Source organism: Amblyomma americanum, chromosome 2 (genome assembly GCF_052857255.1).
Source record: "Amblyomma americanum isolate KBUSLIRL-KWMA chromosome 2, ASM5285725v1, whole genome shotgun sequence".
Taxonomy (NCBI): domain Eukaryota; kingdom Metazoa; phylum Arthropoda; class Arachnida; order Ixodida; family Ixodidae; genus Amblyomma; species Amblyomma americanum.
The window spans coordinates 51829985-51836103 of record NC_135498.1 but is presented as its reverse complement, the minus strand read 5'-3'; the positions used below and the strand labels follow the sequence as shown (position 1 = coordinate 51836103).

At 47.9% G+C, this 6119-nt stretch overlaps 1 protein-coding gene across 1 annotated transcript in view; it reads left to right on the top strand.

Annotated features, from left to right (window-relative positions):
* The first annotated feature begins 1047 nt into the window (after positions 1-1047).
* The window catches only part of LOC144118557 (uncharacterized), an 18684-nt gene continuing 13612 nt past the window's right edge, over positions 1048-6119 (top strand). The window contains exon 1 of the mRNA XM_077651466.1: positions 1048-1188. The gene's annotated coding sequence lies outside the window, so the exon portion shown is untranslated. The remainder of the gene's footprint in view (positions 1189-6119) is intronic.

Here is a 6119-nt window from a genome sequence, read left to right as displayed (position 1 = left end):
AATTGTACTTCAACAGTTTTGTCGTCACATGACTCAGACTAGTGCAGTTGACACCGAAAAGGACTCTGTGATCAGCATTTTGAAGCGAATGGTGGTGTAGCCTGGACTCTGGGATTTACGGCTACGTGTTGACGCATCACAGGTTAATAAATTGGCCCGTGTTGGCGGCACCTGCATTTCGTTTCTTGGTGTGTTCCAGCTCATAAGACCTTAGGTTTCAGTGAAGGTAGCGCCTTTTTCGATGGAATGACGTAATCTATCGTTACAGGACAGCTTCAGTTTGTCTCTCCAAAGCGCGCGTCGGCAGTCTACGCCACTCCACTCTCGTTCTGGACGATTTAAAACACCAGCCTGAAAATTTTCTTGTCTTTCGTCTATTCATTTCTATCGTCGAGCAATGAAGTGGTGCTTGGCTCAACAGAGGGCGCCACAATTATCAAAGAAGCGCGAGTCAATCGCCAAATTTAAAAACAAGCGACATTATAGACCGTTTACAGCGCGCAGTTCTTCCGTTTGAGACCAGATGGCGCCACAGGTGCGCTAGGAACACGGCGCCATTACGGGCCTCGTAAGTCGCCAGCGTGTATGCCTCGACGCAGCAGTGGAAATATCGCGGGTGGCTGCCGAATGTGTTCTTTCTACGAATATGTGGAAAAGCAGATGAAATACGTGCTGTGTTGTAGATTGCAAGAATTGCGAGACAGAGTTAAAGGTGCGGGATGCGATCTTTTGCGATCATCACGGAACCGAACTGCACAAGGACGTACTGTCCCTGTCTCGCCCGTTCGGTATGCACCCTTTCCGAACGGGAGAACGCAACAAACACGTTCGCCAGCGCTAGATAGCCAATATAGGAAGAAAAGTTTCGGTCTTGCCGCATGAACAAGCTGTTCCGCCACCGAAACTGTCACTTAGTGCTTTCAGACGCTGTAAAGTTGCGCCTGCGTGTGTTTCGATACCCCATTGCTGGTGAGTTAAGGTACGCGGCCATTAGTAACAGGAATGAATGAATGAAAAACTTTTTTATTGATTCTCTTAGGGGGGTGGTAGCGGTGGAGGACGAAGTCTTCATCTTGAAGCTTGGGTCCTCCTTGGCCGTGGGGGGGCCCCTATTCCAGGGCTCCACTGAGTCGGGCCACCTCGCTTGCGTGCGCTACTAGGGCCCTTTGGACCCCGAGCTCGCAGTTGGTGAGCCGGCTCTCCCATTGCTCCGCACATGGTGTTTTGTGTTTGTGGAATGCATGATTTCTTTCGCACTCCCACGTGATATGCATGGTATAATGTCGGTCGTGCTCCGCACCACGGGCAGTTGGCGCTATACTGTGTGGGGAACATCTTGTTCAGTATGTATAAGTTAGGAATAAAGCCGGTTTGCAGTCTACGCCATACTGTGGCCTCCTCCTTGGTTAATGTTTTATGCGGTGGGGGATATTGCATTCTTAGCCCCTTGTATAGGTTTAGTAATTCCGAATAGCTGTCCCCACAAGAATTACGAACGCAAAAGAAAGATGACTTACGCTCCTAAATACCGCTACTGCAGATTATGTGTGCACAGCCGCGCGAGCGGACAACGCTTACCGTCAGTCCATGTATTACATGACGTCTTGGTGGTACTGTTGAACTTTAGTCCAAGTAGCGCGGTTTTCGTGGACCATATTCGGAATAAAGCATTTGCGTTACGGCTGGTGTGACTGTCCATGCTACTGTCCATGCGAGACAGTCACTAAAAGTGACTCCTCAGGCCAGCGCTCAGAGCGAAGCTGATTACTTACCACCAATGAGATCTCGAGCATTTTCATGTCCGCATATCGAGCGTAGAGCGTACCACAATTTTATAATTGTGAACTTAGTGTAGTATTAGCGACTTTCCACGCGCGCGTTCTAACAATAATATCGCGGAATCCTTCGGAACGCCGACCAGCTCGTGAAGTCTGCTTTATACGTGGTACTGCTACCATGATAGTTAAAATTTGTGCGTCTATTTATTTTTGCCGCCTCTCTGTGTTTAATATACAAGTAGAATATATTTTAGGTTTCCTAAGCACCACTAACAGGTTGTAAACAAATGCGTACGACGTGCACGTGAGAGTTTAGAGCGGTTTCTGCATGCATGTACACAACACGACAACGACCTGCGCTGCCGCAGTAGCATTAAACCTTGCCGTTTTAGATAATAACAATAAAAAAAACATTCAGCAAAGCCTTCAGCGGATGCAAAAACAAGCATTCAGGCGATTCACCCCTTGGCTCGAAGAGGGAGAGCTGAGCGGCTCTTCGCGACATGAAATAATAATAATAATTGGTTTTTTGGGGAAAGGAAATGGCGCAGTATCTGTCTCATATATCGTTGGACACCTGAACCGCGCCGTAAGGGAAGGGATAAGGGAGGGAGTGAAAGAAGAAAGGAAGAAGGAGGTGCCGTAGTGGAGGGCTCCGGAATAATTTCGACCACCTGGGGATCTTTAACGTGCACTGACATCGCACAGCACACGGGCGCCTTAACGTTTTTCCTCCATAAAAACGCAGCCGCCGCGGTCGGGTTCGAACCCGGGAACTCCGCATCAGTAGTCGAGCGCCCTCACCACTGAGCCACCGCGGCGGGTACGATCACGTTTTCACGCCTCAAGTGATCAAATTAGGACTCTCAGTTGTCCTTTGAAGCTTTAGCCAAACCATAGTGTCGTCTGCCCACTCCTTTACAACCGTATAAGTCGAAACACTGCCTCTCGGAACCGAACCATCAGGCGCAGCAGCCGTCGCGAAGAGGCGCGCGCCGAGCAGTCAGGGGGCGTGTAATGGCGCCGTGATCACGTGATCAAAGATGGTACCGCGCTTGAAAGCCTATATCTGGGCAGGGTACAGAAGCTGTCCTACTTAACGCCGCCAAATTGGATCAATCGAGGCGCCCAATCTAGCTCGTGAAAATCGCCAGTACCGAGCTTACCTTAGACGAGTGCTGAGTGCCATCTTACAAATTACGATAAAAAATATAATCTCTAATTACGCAAGGGCAGCTTGGTTAAATAGCGCCATGACATACGGTGTTTGGTCTGAATAAGAAGAGGTCACGGTTCTTTTTTTTTTCTTAGCATCTTGTCCCTCTAATGTGTTGAGCACCAGGTCAGGTAAAAACCTCTACCAATTGAAAAACCTGTGACTACACGGTGGCACTGGTGTTCATCCGCGAACATTTCACACACGAGACGGATGCTCAAACTACTAAGAAATCATTTTTAGGAGAAGGAGGAGGAAGAAGAGGAAAGGCAGGGAGGTTAACCGGAAGAATAATCGGTTGGTTACCCTGCACAGGGGGAAAGGGGTTAGGGGATAAAAAAATGAAGGAAAAAAGAGAGTAGCAGAAAATTGAAGTCCCTATGAAAAGTCAGCAAGCGTTCGGTAATGCCACAAACTATCGTGCAGGCCAGAAGCTCTCAAGAACACACATAAGCAAGTGCCTGACTTCACTAGTTCCAGGTACATCGGCGCCTGTGTACACCTCTGTGCAATTCAACCTTTTCCTAGAGCGACCTATTCGTTGACTTCCGATGAAAGGTGGATTTATGGGCAACTGTGCCTGTATAGCTGTAAGGTAGCCGTATGGAGGAAGAGCCGCCCTTCAGATCCACTTACGGCGTTATGCATTGGAGTGCTGTCCCCGGAGCACTGCTATGGTGTTACTATATGGTGTTGCTATGGTGTCGCACCATAGCAACCATAGTCGTCGTCCGTGCAACCTTCTTCGTTGGTCATAAATCTGCGCCCGGTGCACAAACACCAGCACGTGAGCAGCCAGCCGCTCCGAAAGACAACACTGTCGCGGCTGTTAATCATTCCTCAAAGAAGGACACCAAGCGCACGAGTATCTGGATCGCCGTCCAGATAATGGTGTAAAAGGAAGGTTGAAATTAATGAGGCTTCCTCATAAAAAAACGCAATAAAGACGTTTTTCCTACCCCTGTGAAGTCTTCTACGTTCGGAGTTTCTATGGTCTGCAAACTAAAGTTTGTTAATGAACAAGTCTTGGGTCACAGACCAATTGTCAAAAAAAAAAAAGAACAGTTGATGGTTCGGAACCTTTATGGGTTTATTATTCACAATGAAGAACCGGCCGAGTAAGAAGCAGCTTAAGAAGCTTTGAAAAGTCGACCTAATGATTTTGAGTAAGCCGGGCGAAGATTCCCCTTAGCCTTGTTGATAGGGTTCGGCGTTAACTGCAATGTTATGTGGCGGCCAGCCGACGAAAGAGATTTGATGATCGATGGCAATAAGGTGATTTAATGGCAGCTGGCCTAGCGCGAGCACTCCTGCTCGCGCTACTGCACAGTTCGTCGTCTTCTTCGTCACAGTAGGATCAGTGATTCCAGGTGCAGCCGTACTGAGAGGCTTCTTTCGGAAGCAACGATTTCTACGTCATTCCAAGCAATTTCATGTCCTTCTTTTTTCGCGTGTTCTTCCACAGCGTTTGACGCGGTCCGATTCCTGGCGACAACATTGCGGTGCTCTTTTAGCCGCCTCGGCAAATTCCCCGCCTCACCGATGTAGACGGAGTCGCAATCATCACAAGGTATCTTGTATACGATACCCGGAAGCTTTGAACGGGGCAAAGCATCTTTCACATTAACAACAGCCCCGCGCAATATGATGGTAGGCACGTGGGCAATATGCACAATGTGCTTCTCGAAAACACGTGCCAAGGCTTCGCTTATGCCTGGTATGGAAGCTTCTTAAGCTGCTTCTTACTCGGCCGGTTCTTCATTGTGAACGAGGAACCCGTAGGGGTTCCGAGACGTCAACTAACTTTTTTTTTGACAATTGGTCAATGACCCAAGACTTGTTCAACCATGCCACTACCTGACCAGACGGCGGTCCGTCAAACCCTGGATTACAAAGTTTGCTTATATTATCATTAATTTTTGCAAATTAAGGTATAGTGCATAAATTTGCACTGAACGCGTGAAACCGAAAAAAAGGAAAAGAAAACCGCGAATGCGGCTGGGTTTTGTCGCAGTTTGAAAATTGTAGACTGCGCAAATCAGCGTCGTGCTTGTTTCTTATGACATCAGAGTATAAAATGAATTTTTTTTAGTTTGTCTTATGACAAGCCAAATAGTAAAGCTGAGTTTCGAAGACGGTACCTCGCATTCACTGGCCTTGCTCATGTCAGATAGGAGACGGTCTTTTTGGGCATCTACTCTTTGAAAAACGTTCTTCGCCCACATCCGCCGGGACTCGAGCTTGAGAGAACGATGGCACTTTGCGCGAAGAACACCTTTCGTAGAACTGCTCGCAGCAGATGTTGACGTAAGGTTGGAGGAGATGATGACGTAATAGACTATAGCATAAAACCCTTCTCGGCAGTCCCAAACGAAACTTGAAGGTGCCGTGTAGGCAGGTAGAGCCCAACAGACAGTAGTTTTCTTGAGTTTGAGTATGCGGCCAGTGAGGGCTAAGGACCTTCTTCGAAGATTAACTAATACCATGTATTTTAATACGCTTATGCTTGTACTTGGTGTTAATGCACTGTCAATGCGCTTGAAAATATTTTATTCAGTTGAAAAAAATATATTCAGCTGAAATTCCCCGTGGGAATATATACCGCCATTTCGGAATAGCGGCGTGCATAAACATGTTGCTTCTTGTCTCTCAGGCGTTTCCTCGTCGTCCGAAATATGACGCTCAGAACCCTACGCTCTCCAGTCCGACCCTTCATCGTGCGAGGTCGCTCCGACCAATCGTGTCTTAGCTGCCCCCGTGCCAGTTTACAACACTGTGCCTAACTTTCCCGGTCGCATCCCATTCCTCCTACTCCTGTCACCTCCAGCCAGGCGTGTCTGGATTGGGTCGGCTAAACTGGATAATCGACCATTTCCAGTAAGGGGAAAGCCTTTTTGCTAGTGTGAGCAAGAATCTTCTGATGTTTTCGAAGTACCTTGAACCCTTCACTGGGCTGACACACGAGGTACTGAAAAATGATTTCTTCAGGATTTCTGACTCAGGGCTGCAATTTTCAACGCGACACGTCGGCTGGGCCTTCAAGTCCAGAAGGCCCAGAAGTAACAAACCACTGCTCCCTATTCAGTCTGCGCACTCGAAGCTAGTAAAGAAAAAAAAAATTGAGG